The sequence below is a fragment of the Anabrus simplex genome, chromosome 7 (genome assembly GCF_040414725.1).
Source record: "Anabrus simplex isolate iqAnaSimp1 chromosome 7, ASM4041472v1, whole genome shotgun sequence".
NCBI lineage: Eukaryota > Metazoa > Arthropoda > Insecta > Orthoptera > Tettigoniidae > Anabrus > Anabrus simplex.
The window spans coordinates 132,233,059-132,254,244 of NC_090271.1; positions in this window are offsets into that span (position 1 = coordinate 132,233,059).

Below are 21,186 nucleotides of genomic sequence, written 5' to 3' on the forward strand. Positions count from 1 at the left end.
ATTATTATTATTATTATTATTATTATTATTATTATTATTATTATTATTATTATTATTATTATTATTATTAATGTTCAGGACCCCACAGCAAGATGCAAGACCGCTACTTGGCGGTAAATTTCATCTGTTGCCATTGTCGTTGCTGACTATGTGACCAGCACCACTGTCACGCGTAGGCAAGTGCGCGGGATTTCTGACGATACGAATTATATATTTCCATGCATTATTGACCTTATTATAGAGGCGAACAATTGAACAGTCAATAGCATTCCTATCGTTTGTTTCAAATGTGTTTAAATTTTTATTTATATGTCAGGAGAATCTACTGTAATCTAAGAACGTTCTCCAAAGGAAAAGATGGCTCTTGTAAACGAACCCAGGAAAGATTAAAAATGATCGATTTATAATCAGAATAAGTACATTGAAAATCCACAGCCTGTTTCCAGTCATTCGACGGGGTCAGCGGTCTAGCGGCGAGGATAGGAATTGTGCCGGCTGCTGAAGCCTGTCGAACTCCTCTGGGGCAATGATTAATGAATGACAAATGAAATGAGATTTGAGAGTGGTGCTGGAATGAATGATGGCAGGGAAAACCGGAATACCCGGAGAAAAAACCTGTCCAGCCTCCGCTTTGTCCAGCACAAATCTCACATGGAGAGGGCGGGATTTGAACCACGGAACCCAGTGTTGAGAGGCCGGCGCGCTGCCGCCTGAGCCACGGAGGCTCATAATAAGAGCATTATGAACAGTAAAATCAATTGATCTTAACTCCTTTTTCACACCGCCGCCGTAAAGTTGATTTACCCTTCCCCCACCCGAAAAAAAAGAAGGCGTGTTTCTTTATCTTTAAAGGAGATTCCAAATACCAATGTTCCTTCAGTTTTGAGATGTAAGTATCCTCATGAAAATAATTCACTTTTTCCCACCTCTTTTCACAATCTCTCCCCCCCCCTTCCCTAAGTGAATTTTCCGGCAAAAATACTTGTTCCTTTAATAGTAAACGATCTTCTAAATACCAATTATCACAACTCTAGCACCTTCAGTTTTTGAGATATGTGTCCTCATTAAGGATTTAAACTCCACTTTTCACTCCCGCCCCCCCCCCCAAGATGATTTCCCCCCAAAACGCGTTTTTCTTTGTTTTTAAAGGAGATCCACATACCAATTTTCACGTCTGTGACAACTTTAGTTTTTATTAGATATAAGTATCCGCATACAATTAATTCAATACATTTTTCAATTCCTTCACCTCCCCCGGCCCTTCATAGGATTTTCCGAGAATACGTGTTTCTTTACTTTGAAAGCAGATTCCAAATACCAAATTTCACGTCTGTAACATTTTCAGTTTTTGAGGTATCAGTATCCTAATTAAAAGAATTCAACCCATTTTCAGTCACTTCTACTCCCTCCCCCCCCCCCCGTCCGACACAGTGGTTTTACCGAAAACAAAATATACACGTTTTTTATTTTTAACACAGATAAAAAAAGTACCATTTTTCACTTCTGTAACGTTAAGTGTTTGAGATATACTTTAGAAATTCTCATTTTAAAAGTTCACTCCCTTTTTATTTCCCCTTAAGTGGATTATCAGAAAACAAATCACCTATGTTTCTTTACTTTTACAGGAGATTCCAAATACCAATTTTTACGTCTGTAGTATTTTACGTTTCTGAGATATACTGTAGATAAGGTCTTTCCAAAAATTCCCCACAATTTGTCACTCCTGTTTAACCCCATTAATTGGATTTTCCAAAAAAAAAAAAAATACGTGTTTCTTTATTTTTAAAGGAGATATCATTAACCAATTTGCAGGTCTGTAATAACTTCAATTACTGAGATATAAGTATCCTCATTAAAGGCATTCAATCCTTTTTCACCCCTTTTCACCCCTCCTAGTGGGAATTTCAGAGAACGAAAAAATATGCGTTTCTTTACTTTTAAAGGAGATTCTAAATATCAAATTTACATCTGTAAACTTTTAAAGTTTTGAGATATAGATACACTCATCTTAAAAATTCATCCCCTTTCACCCCCCTCACTATTTGGATTTTCCAAAAACAAAAATTACGTGTTTCTTTATTTTTAAAGGAGATACCACTTTTCACGTCTGTAATACCTTCAGTTTCTGAGATATAATTATCCTCATTAAAGGCATTCAACCAGTTTTTCACCCCTTTTCACCCCTCCTATTGGGAATTTCCGAAAACAAAAAATGCGTGTTTCTTTATTTTTAAAGGAGATCCTAAATACCAATTTTTACACCTGTACACTTTTGATGTTTTGAGATATAGATACACTCATTTTAAAAATTAACCCCCTTTTCATCCCCCATTATTTGGATTTTCCAGAAACAAAAAATACCTGTTTCTTTATTTTTAAAGGATATTCTAAATACAAATTTTTACATCTGTAAACTTTTAAAGTTTTGAGATATAGATACACTCATTTTAAAATTTCACCCCCCCATTTTCACCTCCTTAGCGAAGGAATATCCAAAAATCCTCCCTTAGAGAGCACCTACATTGTAATATAAATGAATCCTGAAGATTTCATTTCTTTATGTTCAGTTGTTTTGGCTCGGCGATGATGAGGCCACTACACCATAACTCTTACTTGTCTGTTTAGAAGCTTTTCTTTCTTAACTGACATTTTTTGAGTAATTTCACAAAATTCGAATAACGTACTTTTTGTCTTACATTCTTCCGTAATCATTTGCTTTTCAGTATCTTTCACTCTAATCGTTATATTTTGCACCATTTCTTGCCTTTGTTCTGCATCTCTCTATCCAAATAATCTCCCATTCTTATTCTATCAAGCATCCTTTTCAATTTCGTTAACCAGTAGTCATTTAAATATGTCATATTTTGTTGGTATGCTAAATTCAATACTCCACCCCCCCCCCCCCGTTTCCTATTCTTAATAAGTGAATCACTGTGACCTGTGAACGTGCCCGCTACGAAAATAGCCTATCTGTACCAAGTGTCCCAGCGTCCTGGGAGTTTGAGTGGCTAACTATTCGAAGTCCTGAGAAGCCAAGGGCAATTTAAAGGACGACTGCCGTGTATTTGTCCTCTTTCCAGTCTTCATGGAGGAAGACAGTAGTTTTATGTAGGTTGAGAATAAGTCATGAAAGATTTATCCACAGTTACCACTGTCCTCAGTGTTCAGGTCATGCCGATTTAACCCGGGAGTGCATGGACCTCTTCGACCTACGATGAAACTTTAACTTGCCGGAAACATCCAAACATCAACATCAAATATACAGTTCCTCAGAAAACTTGCGTTCTTTTTTGATTTGACGGTAACGCTTTCCATTTTTAACAATTACATGCGCTTCTTTTTGGTTGTAAATTTTTGTAATTTTCTTTAAATTTCTAATTAATCAGTTTTTGTTGCTCTGCACGCACTGATGTCAAAAGTATAATTCGGTTTTCAACATGTTGGTAACATTAGTGAACAGACCAATTAAAATAACACCTTTGATCAATAACACAAATTAACGAGCCAATTCCCAAATCCAAGGAACATTACCGGTACTTCTAAAAGGTTAGGCAGTGTGTTCTCTTTTAAGGGTCCAAGTTGTACAGTTGCTGGAAAAAATGTACCGAGCGAGTTGGTCGTGCGGTTAGGGGTGCACAGCCGTAAGCTTACATTCGGGAGATAGTGGCTTCGAACTCCTCTGTCGGCAACCCTGTTTACTCTGTTTACTCTATTTATTCGACTGTGTTTACTCCCTGAATAAATGTGTGATAGCGTATCACACTTTCACACTATCTGATTACTATATGAGCTCAGTATCATCTGTCACTAGGTTTGTTAACTTTAATTCAGTGTGTTGACTTTTTGTCCTCAGTAATATTCTTCCACCCATTTTTCTTCTTCTTCTTCTCCTTCTTGGTATACAATTCTTTTACAGAACAGTGAAATGAAATGGCGTATGGCTTTTAGTGCCGGGAGTGTCCGCGGACAAGTTCGGCTCGCCAGATGCAGGTCTTCCGATTTGACGCCCGTAGGCGACCTACGTGTCGTGATGAGGATGAAATGATGATGAAGATACCCAGTCCCTGTGCCAGTGAAATTAACCAATCATGGTTAAAATTCCCGACCCTGCCGGGAATCGAACTCGGGGCCCCTGTGACCAAAGGCCAGCACGCTAACCATTTTTTTTTTTGCTAGTTGCTTTACGTCGCACCGACACGGATAGGTCTTATGGCGACGACGGGACAGGAAAGGGGTAGGAGTGGGAAGGAAGCGGCCGCGGCATTAATTAAGGTACAGCCCCAGCATTTGCCTGGTGTGAAAATGAGAAACCACGGAAAACCATTTTCAGGGCTGCCGACAGTGGGGTTCGAACCTACTATCTCCCGAATACTGGATACTGGCCGCACTTAAGCGACTGCAGCTATCGAGCTCGGTACGCTAACCATTTAGCCATGGAGCCGGACTACTGAACAGTGAAATGTATTCAATCTCTTCCATTAAGATCGAATTATATAATGAAAGAATGAACATTATAGCTGGTTTCGAGGTGAGCTGGGTGTATTTTAGAACAAGTAATTGAGCTTCTCAATATGGACAGTATTTCATTAACCTAATACATCTGGAGGCATTGCAAATGTTCAGAACTTATTCTCCAACGATGTCACAGTGGACTTACGGTAGTATCAAGATGAAAATGGAATTAGTAAATGGTTTCATCATGCCCCAAAGCAATTGTGACTCTGGCGTTGACTTTCATATACCTATTACATAACTCTCCAAGCTACCACTGACTTGCTACTGCGAGGAACGGAGTTTGAGTTTAAGTCAATATTGACTGAAGTTAAAGTAATTAAATTATAGCTGGGATGAGTAGCTCAGATGGTAGAACGCTGGCCTTCTGAGCACAATTTGGCAGGTTCGATCCTGGCTCAGTCCGGTGGTATTTGAATGTGCTGAGATATGCCAGCCTCGTGTCGATAGATTTATTGGCATATTAAAGAAATCCTGCGGGACAACCGTCCAGCACCTCGGCATCTCCTAAAATCGTAAAAGTAGTTAGTGGAATGTAAAATCAATAACATTAAAATGATTTAATAATAGAATGAATTACAATTTTGAATGTTGTGAATATATTTTCGTACGAATACTTGTCACCTGCTAGCTCTATCTACAGGAAATGCCTAGCCGAGGAGGTAAAGGTGTGCTCAGTTCACCCAAAGGATAGGCTTCGATTGCCAATTGATAAGGTTAAAAACTAGATTTCCACTTCTGGAGAGGCTAATGACCTCGAGGTTCACTCAGCCTATACTAAAAGTGAGTACAAGGGAGAAAAGGCGTCCGGATATAGGGTTAGCACTCTACCCCTATAGTTGCCGAGGTTATGGAGAGTGAAAATGTTTACTTTCCACTCCTCCAACGGCTTTCATAGCCTGTACGTACACGGATTTGATTTGATTTTTTTAATCTCTTCTGTAGAAAAGTGATAAAGTATAGTCCCACAGATTCCAAGATTACGGCTTCCAACCAAGAAAAGCTAGCCAGATTTTGAAAGGCAGAAAAAAAATCGACTTGGTGATCCAGGTCATTCGATATCAGCATGTTAGAGATATCTGGTGATAACCTGATAACATTAATTGATGACTATCCATAGATCACCCAACATAACTTCTAAATTGACCCGGAAGCAGCCTAAATGGCGCCAAATCAACATGTCTGTATATGCTATCCCAGATATTATTATTATTATTATTATTATTATTATTATTATTATTATTATTATTATTATTATTATACGTATGTTTAGTCCTCAGCCCGAAGGCTGGTTGGATCCTCAACAGTTTCGCCATCAGCTGTCATAGATGGCCTAGGCATCATTGAAGAGGCGTACTAGGGAAGTGATGAGTGAGGTAGTTTACCGTTGCTTTTCCTCACCGAGCCAGAAGTTGCTATTACATATCAGTCTGCCAAGCCCACTGAAATTCATGCACTAACTGATCCGATCAGCAATATTTCACACCATTCATAGCAGGGACTGGCTGCAGAAGGAATGGCATTACTAGCATCACTCATACCTCAGTCACTTTCATTTTGTCAAAGCCAAGGATAAAGCTGAGACAGATCAATGAAAGTAACAAAATTACTCTAGCCCATACCAGAAGACATAGTGCACTGTAAACACTAGGTCCCGCCAGCAAGGGCACCATTATTATTATTATTATTATTATTATTATTATTATTATTATTATTATTATTACCTGCTGGAAGTATCATCTTCAGCGCATATCCCATGACGTATGTCGCGTGACGCGGGCTGGTGAAGCAAGGTATATAATATTATTGTTCATTAGGGACATTCAGTCCTTGACAACACCCGAAACGTAGAGCACAGGAAATAGTAAATTATACAGTTGTACGTTTTCTGAATAAATATTTTTACCTGAGAAAGTACATAAGTTGACATTTGTGAGCTCTTTCATGTTGACTTCGCCCGGATAAAATAATTTCAACTACTTGTTGCACAAAACCTGTATTTTGTGAGTTCACATTTTGTATTCGCAATGTCTCATATGGAATCTGGATAAGTGCGGCTAGTATCCGGTAATCGGGAGATAGTGGGTTCGAACCCCACTGTCGCCAGCCCTGAAGATGGTTTACCGTGGTTTCCCATTTTCACACCAGGCAAATGCTGGGGCTGTACCTTAATTAAGGCCACGGACGCTTCCTTCCCATTCCTAGACTTTTCCTATCCCACCGTCGCCATAAGACATATCTGTGTCGGTGCGACGTAAAGCAAAATAGCAACAACAAAAAAAGCAATTTCCTAATAACTACATAACGTAAAGGTGAAGAGTGACGGTGAACTATTTGAATGATGTCGAATTTGGACAAACAAGTTCCCTGTCTTTAACGTGATGACCTACCCGACGCGAAGCTTTTACGTAAATAACATTTTTCTTTTTCGCTTTTTCAGTAAAAGGAGTTGAATTAGTTACAAAATCATTACAGGATCTTATAAAACAAAAAAGGAGCTCTAGAAACTGGGACGAATAAACATTAAGTTAAGATTCGTTCAAAACTTAGGAGATTTAATGCAATCCCCTTTACGTTAATGTGAACTGGCTTGAGATTCAAGACAGGAATCCTTAAAATGCTATTCTTTATGTAGAACACTCCACACTCTAGTTTCAACAAAATTAGAACACGATATATCTTCTTCTAATGAATTCAGCGACGAAATATTATTCTCCATCGTTGGTAGCTGAGGTACTGCTTTTCAGAATGCTACTAGGAATTCCTATACCATTTACCACGTATATCATTAGCCGTGTCCGACTCGTTGGCTGAATGGTAAGCGTACTGGCCTTCGGTTCAGAGGGTCCCGGGTTCGATTCCCGGCCGGGTCGGGGATTTTAACCTTCATTGGTTAATTCCAGTGGTCCGTTGGCTGGGTGTTTGTGCTGTCCCCAACATCCCTGCAACTCACACACCACACATAACACTATCCTCCACCACAATAACACGCAGTTACCTACACATGGCAGATGCCGCCCACCCTCATCGGAGGGTCTGCCTTACAAGGGCTGAACTCGGCTAGAAATAGCCACACGACATTATTATTATTATTAGCCGTAACATAAATGTCACTTCGCGGGGACGAGTGGCTCAAACAGTAGAACGTAGACTTTCTGAGCCCTAATTGGCTGGTTCGATCCTGGCTTAATCAGATAGTATCTGAAAATGCTCAAATATGTCAGTCGTGTTTCGGTGGATTTACCAACTCCTGTGGAACGAAGTTCCAGCACCTATGAAAACTGTAATAATAGTTAGTGGGAAGTAAAGCAGCATAGATTAGGCTTTCTATTATCCCCAGTAAATTGGGGGTAGGGAAACCGCGGATAATCGGATAGTTCACAAATGAAGCGAAATGAATATTAACGCAGCAATTATTTATATTAAAATACTATAGAGTAAATAGTATAGGTGAAATCACTCCAATATCTCTTTATCGAAATTCTACAATTACTGTTTTCCGAATTGACAAACTCTTGGAAGAATCGGAGCAGATAGCAAAAATTATTTTGTCAGTGTTTCTCTTGTTATTCCGGATCGTTATTTAACAAACGTAGTAAGGCAAAACCAGCTGCTGTCTACAAGTGCCTTCTCCAAGTTTACGCGCTATGTAAAGCTTCTGCTTTATTGTTAACCCTGCACGTTTACGATTTTCGGATTTCTCTCGGCGCCCAAAAGAAACGAGCAGGTACTGCAGAAACTCGCTTATTAAACCTTGAACCTGAACACGGTCAAAACCATCCCTCAGTACGTCAACTATTTGAGAGGTGATGTGCAGTAAAGCGCAATTAGATTTATTTCTTGGGGCTTTTTGCGTTTAAAATTTTAACATTTTCTGGGCCACCGCGGTTAATCGGGATAGCAGATAATCCGCCCGCGGATAGTCCATAGTCAACCATAATATTATTACTTTAACATAAACGTCATTTTAGATATTTTTTTAGGCAATGCGCGTAGCCCTCCAGGGGCTCAGGCAACTAGGACTATCTAATCCACCTGTAGATTTTAAACTGCTGGAGGAGAAATTCTCACAGGGGCTATGTGTAAGTTAAGATAAAATACCCTACTTAAGATAAATCTACCACACTCGCCTTTGAATGTTTTAAGCCAGCTCGAGTCTACGACAGTGACTCAGGTTCCATTTGAAAGGCCATGGACTCTTTGGAAATAACTCGGTTAACGAAAAGGAATTCGACGTGGTGCTATTAATATCAGTGGAGCTTTTGGGAGGAAGAAAGTAAAACTGAGTGCATAAGCGAATAGGATAAGTCTGAATGGGCTGATGATTTCCAATTGCTTTACACCAAAGTACATGGGAGTTGTGCTGGAATGCACATTAATATATAAGAAACATTGCCAAAACTTAAAACAAAAGATAGCTGCTAGAAACAACATTCTGAGAAAATTATCAGGAACAAGTTGGGGAACACAACCACAAACAATTAGAACATCAGCTCTAGCTCTATGCTACTCTGCAGGAGAATATGCCTCCCCGGTTTGGTACAGGTCAGCAGGTCGACATCGCTCTAAACGAAAGCTTCAGGATGTTTGAAACCTACATCCATTGAGAAGGTCCAGCTTTTAGCTGGTATTTCTCCCGGTGAGATTTGTAGGGAGGTAGCAGCTAACAAAGAAAGGCTCCAGTCATCTTCTTCAGAAGCGCATTCTCTATATGGATACCACCCAGACACACAGAAGCTAAAATCTAGAAAAAAATTTCTCCGCACATCAGTTAACCTTGAGACGCTGTTTACGTCGCCCAATACTAGGCAAGAATCATCTAGCTCTCGAATTGCTGCTTTATCTGTGATTGTATAATAGACCTGTATATTTGTATAGCAGGAATGTAGCCATCATGATTTTTTAATATATGTAAATAAAGTTGATATTTCTGACACGAATATAGAAAGATTATTATTATTATTATTATTATTATTATTATTATTATTATTATTATTATTATTATTATATTAATATTATTACCCTCACAGAAATCAAAAGCGGATTATCCGTCATGAAATTTGAACAAGTAACGAATATTTACGAAGGTTTGCATCTAAAATAACTCGTTCAAGGAAAAGTGTGATAAGTTTGCGGTGTTCACGTACCACCTTCTTCAAAGTTATATATATGTTCGGAGGTATTTGGATGGCTGGAATCTCCCTATGAGATCTACAAGAATAATATGATAACTGCCGGAGATTTTAAGATGCCTTCAATATGTAACAATGAGGCACACCTACATTGAAATAGACAAACGCAGGATATTAAAAAAAATTCATGAACATGTAAAATTTGGCTTCTTATAATTCTGTTACAAACTTCAATGGTAGAACTTTGGATTTAACGTTAATTATCGATCAGAAACAAACGTAATATGTATATGGAGTGCTGATTCCATACCATCTGAGATCACTCGGAACTCCACGTCACTTCACATTATAAAAAATGTTTTGGAGTCTCCAAAACAGGTTATAATTTCAGGAGAGCTGATTGTGAACATCTGCACACTGAGCTAGTAAGTATAAATTGGGGAGCATTATACGAATGCACTATCGTCGATAATGCAGTAGACTGCTTTGACACTAATGTATACTCGGCAATACATGTACCTTTTCTTAGAACATGCACGATATAATCGAGGAGGTATCCCGATTTAGTTTACTGATGGTATAATAAAAAACGAAAAATAATACTCAGAAAAGCACCTTTTAAAATATTGTAATAGACCATTTAAAGCAGGTCGAAATTCAAGTCGGCGACGAGATCGGCTTATAACACAAATATTGCATCAGTAGAAAAATATATGTCAAGTAATACAAAATATTCTTGTTGTTGTTGGGTAAAAAGTGAATGAAAAAATAATGATTAACTTCAATGCATTCAAATACGGTAATCAAATATTAGATAACTAACAGAATAGTGCAGCAGGATTTGCAAATTTCTTCTATTCGGTGGAAGCGCCAGACACAGCGGCCTATGTTAATACGAATAATTTACATAAGTTAGCACTGCTATTGAAATGCTGATGAAAAACTTAAACCGAAGTCATCCGCGGGGCCAGATCAGATATAATTAAAGGTTGCATATACCGTCTTAAGTCCCCTTTTCTTTCCATTTAAACTTTAATTGTAAAAATTTCGAACGTCCATCCTCTTGGAAACTGTCGAGTGTGTGCCCAATATTTAAATCAGGAGACCCGAAGCTAATTAGTAATTATCGGCCGGTATCCATATTGTCAACAGTGGCAAATATATTTGAATTTGTACTCTATCCTAGAATAAATTATAGAATCACGTAAAACCTTTAATATCAGAAAAACAGCAAAGGACGTTTTCAAAAGGCCTACAGTAAAAAATTTAATTTCACTCATAGCCGGTTCTACAACCTACGGGCAAAGTAACACGTAACTTTCCCTAAGCGTAAAAGGGTATTTGCGTTCGACCACTCCCACATAGCGTTATCGGCAGCATAAATCGTAGTTACCCGGCGCGTAATTTATCGGCCACTTCGAGGGTCCGATAAGACTTTACCTGCCGGACAAGTTTTGAGAGCGAACATTATTAGCTGTATTTCTGGTGACATACACCTTAAATTAGCTTACCATGTTGGTAAAATCTTGATACCGTTACAGTGATCGGTACTGTATTGCATGATTTTGAACATGACTGCCTCCCTTGGTTGCAACGGCACACCAGCCTCTTGCATCGACAGCGTCGGAGACACATATTATATGTCAAGCTTTCGCGAAGAAACTCTACAAGGATACAAAATTAAAACCTGTTTGTAAATCATCTCAAATGGCCTTTAATTTTCGAATTTTAATTTTTCCTCTTTCAGACACCAAGTATAAGTTAGTAGGCTATATGTACCTACACTACCTTAAAGCGTTCTCGTAGCGTATTGACTCTGGTGCTCACTTCGTAATGTGAGATAGAAAGGCTCAAATCTTTATTATGCCGAATATTTTTTTCATAAATAGCTGTTGTAGTCATCTGCATGCCTCTCTTCATGCGTTCTTCTGTTAATAATATATATCATTCAAATGGTTGTTCACTATATTATGTCCACTAGAAAAATGCTTTATATGTGTACTACTTATACAAGGTGATGTTACGATTAATTCCAATCATCACTGACCTGCATTTAGGACTGTTACCCATGTAGCAGCTTCCCTATAACTTACCTAGTCTCCTCGTAAATGATTTCAATAAAACAGGAAACTATTCCATTCACGAACTCCTCCTTCCTATCTATATTGTACCAGTAAAGCCTAGATCCTGGTCCATAGTTATCAAAAGAAATGTTGTTCTAGCATATAAGATCCGTCCGACGTACGAACATCTAAGTAAAAGAATGTTCCAGTATGTACCCGACTCCACGAATGCGCTAGGCGGAGTCAAGTGACGTCACCTGTCGTTCAAGGCTCACCTCCCCTAGCGATATTTCTCGAAAATATTTTTTTTCCCGAAAGTTTTCAACGCCTGTACCAATTTTAATGGAACAAACGCTAAAAGGTAGAGGACGTCATGAAAATTAATCTCTAGAAATTCCAAATTAATCCATCCTATGGTTGCTGAGTTACAATGATTTAAAATCTAACAGAAATTACGCACTCACGGTCACATGGCCGAGAGAGGAACTACCCCGCCCAGCGCCAGCTTTATATGCCACTGGGTCAAGGCTAACAGGTAGTAGTGTTGTGTGTTGAGTTGAGTTCAGTTCATTGCAAGCAGTCCAGTCTAGCAGTGCAGTATGTGTATGAGTAAGAGAGAGGGGGGACTGGCTCTCACATAGTATGTTCATGCAGTCTCGAAGACAGTACTTTTCGTCGTGTTTCGCGGAGACGAAATTACGGGCTAGTAAATCGCCATCGTACTTGAAAAAAAAAAGACGTCGCACCGTAAGTAGTCTAGTGTGCCGCGACTACGATATAACTTACAGACATTTCGAAGTATAACACGTACGAAATCAGTGAAGTTTCAAAGTTATATACTGGACATTCACAACATGACGTGTGGACTTAATTAATTGCACACAGTATTAAATTACCAACAGAAACTGTCGTGTACAGTAACTTTAACTACTCTGGAACTTATTTTCTAACATAGCACAACCTTGGACTGTGTCTTTTTATTTATGTGCTATATTTGGACATGACGTGTTATAGTGATAAACTTAGTGAAAGTTAAGAACTTTTTCTAAAATAATATAGTTCTATCAGCATTAGAGAATCAGTGTTATCTGTCAGGATAACGATTCAAAGACTGTGGTTAGAGACGGTAATGAGAAATATTACGTGTTTGCACTGTGTTGGACGTTCTCAGTGACAGTTCAAAATAGTTCTTTTTGCAACAAGGACTGTGATCACTCATTTGACGTCCTAAAATTAACATAGCATCTGTAAATACTACTTGCATGTTCCATGTGTCGAGATCATTTTCACGAGCAGCAGAAATCTTCAGAAAATTCTACAAGATCCAACTGCCTTCAACATCATTTCATCTATGACGTCAACGTGGTTTCTTCGCGGAACTTCAAGTTTGAGTCATCATCCGCACCCGCGGAATGTTCCAGATCCTCATCAGTATTCGTAAGCCAAGTTTTTAATAAGTGAGTAGTCACAAACTGACTTTTTTTTTTTTTTCAATCGTGAACAGTGGTTTACCCAGTGCTGCGTGTGACGATACTTCGTAGTTTTCCACCATTACTCAAAATTCATCTTTTAATGATAAATCTATTTTTAAAATTTGTTTCACATAAGAAAGACTCTAGGAGTTTCAAGTGTTCTATGTTTCAAGGCTCACAAACTGAGAAACTCTCAACAGAAGTTCAAATTCTTATTTTCAATTATAAGTGTGTTCATGTCATGCCATAATACTTAGAAAGACTTTAGGTGAAAGACTGACACTTTATGTTTTCGTAACAGACTATTGGATCTGTGAGATTTATTTATTTTCACACATTGCATTCAAGAAGAGTTACGTTAACCCTTTTGATTTCAACAAATTATTTGCATTCCATATCGACGTTGCAGGGTGGTGAATTGATCAACATAATTAATAAATTGTTTGAAAAAAGGGTATAACCACCTATTATTCGCCCTGCGAGTCTGTCCTGCTCTGTACTGGCTCCAAATACCAACTTCCACTACCTGAGATCCATCTCATGCCTTACGCCCCAAACTTTTACTGGTACAATATAAATAAAATTGTAGGGGGTCCGCTGTCTGTAATTTCTTTTGTTTTGCCAATTTTTCAGTTATTTATCCGTTTTAGGTCAACTCAAGACCGAATCGGTGGTTTTTACGTTTCGTGTCTGTTTGTCTGTTCCACCATCACGTCGAAACGGCTGGATAGATCTCAACCAAACTTCATATTTACAGTATACTCATCCCGGAGAAAGTTTCGATATGCATGTCATTTTAAAATCTTTGAATACTCGGGGGTTTATAGGAAAACCAGAATGGTTTTTCCACCATCACGTCGAAACGGCTGGATAGATCTCAACCAAACTTCATATTTAGAGTATACTCATCCAGGGGGAGGTTTCGATATGCATATCATTTTAAAATCTTTGAATAGACGGGGGTTTAAAGGAAAACCTGAATGGTTTTTCAACCCTCACGTCGAAACGGCTGGATAGATCTCAACCAAACTTCATATTTAGAGTATACTCATCCCGGGAAAGGTTTCGATATGCATATTATTTTAAAATCCTTTAATAGACCGGGGGTTTATACGAAAACCAGGATGGTTTTTCCACCATCACTCCGAAACGGCTGGATAGATCTCAACCAAAATTCATATTTAGAGTATACTCATCCCGGGGGAGGTTTAGATATGCATATCATTTTAAAATCTTTGAATAGACGGGGGGTTTATAGAAAACCAGAATGGTTTTCCTCCATTTTCTCTTATACTATTGATTTTCTGTATCTCAAACAAACTTCATATTTAGAGTATACTCATCCAGGGGAAGGTTTCGATATGCATATCATTTTAAAATCTTTGAACAGACGGGGGTTTATAGGAAAACCTGAATGGTTTTTCAACCCTCACGTCGAAACGGCTGGATAGACCTCAACCAAACTTCATATTTAGAGTATACTCATCCCGGGGAAGGTTTCGATATGCATATTATTTTAAAATCTTTGAATAGACCGGGGGTTTATACGAAAACCAGGATGGTTTTTCCACCATCACTTCGAAACGGCTGGATAGATCTCAACCAAACTTCATATTTAGAGTATACTCATACCGGGGAAGGTTCCAACATGCATATCATTTTAAAATCTGTGAACAGACGGGGGTTTATAGGAAAACCAGAATGGTTTTCGTCCATTTTCTCTTATACTATTGATTTTCTGTAAACTTCGTTTACCGTACGAGAAACGTCTCTTCATTATAAACAACTTTCGTTATGTTCATAATTTACCTTACTCTTCACATGACGGAGGAATTTACAATTTTCCGCTGGTATCATGCTCTGCATTGAGTGACCGACAGACCGACAACGAACCTACAGGTTACCATGGCAACGTCTCTGACTGCATACCAGCAGAGAAGTAACGTATTGCCGTTTTCCTCATCATGCTTTTAAATTCGTGGTTGTTCCTTGGGTAGAAGGCAAGAGAGGCGTCAATCGGCCCATCTGCGGGATATTAGCGGAATAGCGTTGGATGTTATAACCGCCCTCGAATATATTAAGTAAGAACACCATTAGTCATCTTCTTATTATTTGTTTACCTAAGAATTACTGGACCTAAATTTCTCCTCTGTTACCGCTTTATTATATCCATAACTCACACTAGCATAATTTATTGAGGGGCATTTGATTTTCCAATACATTCACTTGGCATTTACTTATTTGTCGTTATCCGGCTGTCCTCAGTTATAATCCATTTTCTATTACTTTCAACTTTATTAACTGTATTATTTCTTCCTTAATTACGCCGTATGTACGCGAGTGCTACAAACTACTGGATGTATTTCCACCAAGACTCATATTTAGAATACACCTGTCCTTGATAATTTTTAGGGAAAATATTGTTTCTAAATCCCTGAAATGACTGGGGGTTTATACGGAACCGAAACAGTGATTTTGCACTTCCACAAAATATACACCACCAAACTTAATGGAAATCTACCTACCTTGGTAGAGATTAATTTCTAAACCTTTTTTCTCATGTGCATCATTTCGATACGAGGATTAATAAGGGAGATATCATTAACGGACCGTTTTTCTGTGCAAGTCCCATCGGACTTGACTCACGAGCGGGTGCGTGTAAAGCGTATTCCTTACAACTTGAAAATTACTGAAGACATTCGAACCGAAATTTATATTTAGCATCCACCTGTCCAAAGGTAGATTTTAAACGTAAATAACATTTCATGTTCCGGAATGGACTGGCGGTTTATAGGGAACACAAATGGTGATTTTACTCTTCCGCAATATATACAGAACAAGGCCAACCTGACTGGAAATCGAGCAAACGTGATGGAATTCCACCTCTAAACCTTTTTTTCACATGTGCATTTTTTCGTCAGGGGGATTAATAAGGGAGATATCATTAATGGTCACTTTTGCAGGTTAAGTCCAGCGGACATAGCCCAAAAGGTGTTTTACATGGAGCAGATTCCTTATCTATATAAATCAAATCGTAACGACTGTGTGCCTCTACACTGACTATTTTGGCGAAATTTTCGTACAGCTTTCCGTTTAAGGGGTAATAATGGCCATCTCCATAATTTTTGGTTAGTTTCCTGAAAGTCCTAATTTTTACCCGCCTCGCCCAAAATCCAGATTGCGGCATAATCTGCCAGAAGAAAAAGAAGATAATTGAAATTTGATAAGATTATACGTTTTAGCCTGTAACGAACGGAAAACATCCTAGATCATTAAATTTTTCACTTTTTGTCCCCGAAGAATATCGAAATATGCACGCAATTTTAATGATGGTGCAGACCTTCGAAAATTCCTATCACATAACGGATTGCACAATCTCCGTTCAATTTGGAATGATCTACAACCTTGGTCTTATGACTTTTTGCCGTATCTGTATCCCTTCTACGTTTGATTTTTCTCTATTAATCGATGTTTAGTCAATTTGGAATTTTAACATGCAGAATTCATACTTTCAATTACTTATATGAAATACAGAATCATCAAACTCTTCACGAAAATTGGCCCACCCAGTAGCCATATGTGAGCCAAATGCTATGTATGTAGCTGTCACATAATTATCCGAAAAGTAATGTAATGTGAGATAATCTTACAAAACCTTTACCCTGTTCCACGTTTCTAACTCAATCTGATCCAAGAATAGATGACATATCATAGGACGTGTCTTATGGTATAATCCTTTGTCGATATGACGTACGTTTAGTAGCAGTTAATCTGTAAATGAAGGTCTTCAACATTGTAAACACGCACATACTTTCGTATGTCGATCTATATATATATATATATATATATATATATATATATTCACTGATGTCGATTTTTAGCGATCGAGACAGGGTGGGTCTGCTATTGTAATCAGTACTCCCCACACCGACTTTGACTGGCAGTAGGAAAGGGTTCCTTCTCCAACTCCTGTGTAACTGTCATTAGTAAGGAAGGCCTACAATTGTAATGAATAGTTCCCTTCTGGATTAGACTTGCAGAAGGCAAGTGAGCATGCAGTTTTGTTTAAAACTCCCCTACCCGATTGTGTTTGGCAGTAGGAAAGGGTGTTCGCCATTATAAAGAAATGTCCTCATCTAAAATGTGACTGGCATTAGGCATAGTGGCCTGCTATTTTGATGGAAACTCACCAGCTTGGTGTGACTGGCAGTAAGCTGGCTGGCAGTAGGAAAATTGGCCTGGCATTATAATGATAACTGCACAACTCAATTTCGAGTGATAGTAGGGTAATTTCCTACCATTATAATAGAAACTCCTCAACTGTAATCTGTCTGGAAGTAGGAAAGGGGGCTGCCATTTTAACGAAAACTCCCCAAATCGATTCTGTCCGCGTAGTAGGCAATGGGGCCTGCAATTATAATGTAAACTTCCCAACTCGATTGTGAATGGCAGTAGGCAAGGGAGCCTGCCGTTGTATCACAAATCCGTAAGAAACACTTTACATCGGAAACAACGTACGGGGACCTCCCCATGCTCTTTATTGGATAACGCTAAGAGACATGCAATTTTAAAACAATCTTATTTACTGCATGTACACTATTTACTTCGATATTCGAATACAATGTAGAATACCGTAGCGAAGCACGGGTACATTCGCTAGTGAATGGATATTTACCCACAATTTGTTCTTTAGCTTTATACTCATAAAGTTAATCATTAGAATGAAACATATCTATATAAATAACATTGTAGGGGGTCCGCTGTCTGTAATTTCTTTTGTTTTGCCAATTTTTCAGATATTTATCCGTTTTAGGTCAACTCAAGACCGAATCGGTGGTTTTTACGTTTCGAGTCTGTTTGTTTGTTTGTCTGTCTGTTTGTCTGTCTGTCTGTCTGTTCCAACATCACGTCGAAACGGCTGGATAGATCTCAACCAAACTTCATATTTACAGTATACTCATCCCGGGGAAGGTTTCGATATGCACATCATTTTAAAATCTTGAATAGACGGGCGGTTTATAGGAAAACCAGAATGGTTTTTCCACCATCACGTCGAAACTGCTGGATAGATCTCAGCCAAATTTCATATTTAGAGTATACTCATCCCGGGGAAGGTTTCGATATGCATATCATTTTAAAATCTTTGAATAGACGGGGGGTTTATAGGAAAACCAGAATGGTTTTTCCACCATCACGTCGAAACGGCTGGATAGATCTCAACCAAACTTCATATTTGGAGTATAATCATACCGGGAAAGGTTTCAATATGCATATCATTTTAAAATCTTTGAATAGATGAGGGATTTATAGGAAAACCAGAATGGTTTTGTCTTATCCTATTGATTTTCTGTGAACTTAGTTTACCGTACGTAAAACACCTCTTCATAATAAACAACTTTCGTTATGTTCATATTTTACCTTACTCTTAACATGGCGGAGAAATTTACAATTTTCCGCTGGTATCATGCTCTGCATTGAGTGACCGACAGACCGACAACGAACCTACAGGTTACCATGGCAACGTCTCTGACTGCATGCCAGCAGGGAAGTAACGTATTGCCATTTTCCTCATCATCATGCATCATTCGTGGTTGTTCCTTGGGTAGAAGGCAAGAGAGGCGTCAATCGGCCTATCTGCGGGATATTGGCCGAATATCGTTGGATGTTATAACCGCCCTCGAATAGATTAAGTAATAACACCATTAGTCATCTTCTTATTATTTGTTTACCTAGAAATCACTGGACCTAAATTTCTCCTCTGTTACCGCTTTATTATATCCATAACTCACACTAGCATAATTTATTGAGGGGCATTTGAATTTCCAATACATTCACTTGGCATTTACATATTTGTCGTTATCCGGCTGTCCTCAGTTATAATCCATTTTCTATTACTTTCAACTTTCTTAACTGTATTATTTTCTTCCTTAATTACGCCGTATGTACACAAGTGCTACAAACTACTGGATTTATTTCCACCAAGACTCATATGTATATAAATAAAATTGTAGGGGGTCCGCTGTCTGTAATTTCTTTTTTTTGGCCAATTTTTCAGATATTTATCCGTTTTAGGTCAACTCAAGACCGAATCGGTGGTTTTTACGTTTCCTGTCTGTTTGTCTGTTTGTCTGTTCCACCATCACGTCGAAACGGCTGGATAGATCTCAACCAAACTTCATATTTACAGTATACTCATCCCGGGGAAGGTTTCGATATGAATATCTTTTAAAAATCTTTGAATAGACGGGGGTTTATAGGAAAACCAGAATGGTTTTTCCACCATCACGTCGAAACGGCTGGTTAAATCTCAACCAAACTTCACATTTAGAGTATAATCATCCCGGGGAACGTTTCGATATTCATATCATTTTATAATCGTTCAATAGACGGGGGGTTTATAGGAAAACCAGAATGATTTTTCCACCATTACGTCGAAACGGCTGGATAGATCTCAACCAAACTTCATATTTGAAGTATACTCATCCAGAGAAAGGTTTCGATATGCATATCATTTTAAAATCTTTGAATAGACAGGGGTTTATAGGAAAACCAGAATGGTTTTCCACCATTTTCTCTTATACTATTGATTTTCTGTAAACTTCGTTTACCGTACGTGAAACGTCTCTTCATTGTAAACAACTTTCGTTATGTTCATAATTTATCTTACTCTTCACATGACGGAGAAATTTACAATTTTCTGCTGGTATCATGCTCTGCAATTAGTGACCGACAGACCGACAACGAACCTACAGGTTACCATGGCAACGTCTTTGACTGCATGCCAGTAGGGAAGTAACGTATTGCCGTTTTCCTCATCATGTATTAAATTCGTGGTTATTCCTTGGGTAGATGGCAAGAGAGGCGTCAATCGGCCCATCTGCGGGATATTGGCGGAATATCGTTGGAGGTTATATCCGCCCTCGAATAGATGAAGTAATAACACCATTAGTCATCTTCTTATTATTTGTTTACCTAAGAATCAATGGACCTAAATTTGTCCTCTGTTACCGCTTTATTATATCCATAACTCACACTAGCATAATTTATTGACGGGCATTTGATTTTCCAATACATTCCCTTGGCATTTACTTATTTGTCGTTATCCGGCTGTCCTCAGTTATAATCCATTTTCTATTACTTTCAACTTTATTAACTGTATTATTTCTTCCTTAATTACGCCGTATGTACGCGAGTGCTACAAACTACTGGATGTATTTCCACCAAGACTCATATTTAGAATACACCTGTCCTTGATAGTTTTTAGGGAAAATATTGTTTCTAAATCCCTGAACTGACTGGGGGATTATACGAAACCGAAACAGTGATTTTGCACTTCCACAAAATATACACAACCAAACTTAATGGAAATCTACCTACCTTGGTAAAAATTAATTTCTAAACCTTTTTTCTGATGTGCATCATTTCGATACGAGGATTAATACAGGAGATATCATTAACGGACCGTGTTCCTGTACAAGTACCACCGGACTTAACTCACGAGCGGGTGCGTGTGAAGCGTATTCCTTACAACTTGAAAACTACTGAAGTCATTCGAACCAAAATTTATATTTAGCATCCACCTGTCCAAAGGTAGGTTTTAAACGTAAATAACTTTTCATGTTTCGGAATGGACTGGCGGTTTATAGGGAACCGAAATGGTGATTTTATTCTTCCACAATATATACAGAACAAGACCAACCTGACTGGAAATCGAACAAACGTGATGGAATTCCACCTCTAAACCTTTTTTTCATGTGCATTTTTCCGTCAAGAGGATTAATAAGGGAGATATCATGAATGGTCAGTTTTGCAGGTTAAGTCCAGCGGACATAGCCCAAAAGGTGTTTTACATGGAGCAGATTCCTTATCTATATAAATCAAATCGTAACGGCTGTGTGCCTCTACACTGACTATTTTGGCGAAATTTTCGTACAGCTTTCCGTTTAGGGGGTAATAATGACCGTCTGCATATTTTTTTGGTTTAGTTTCCTGAAAGTCCTAATTTTT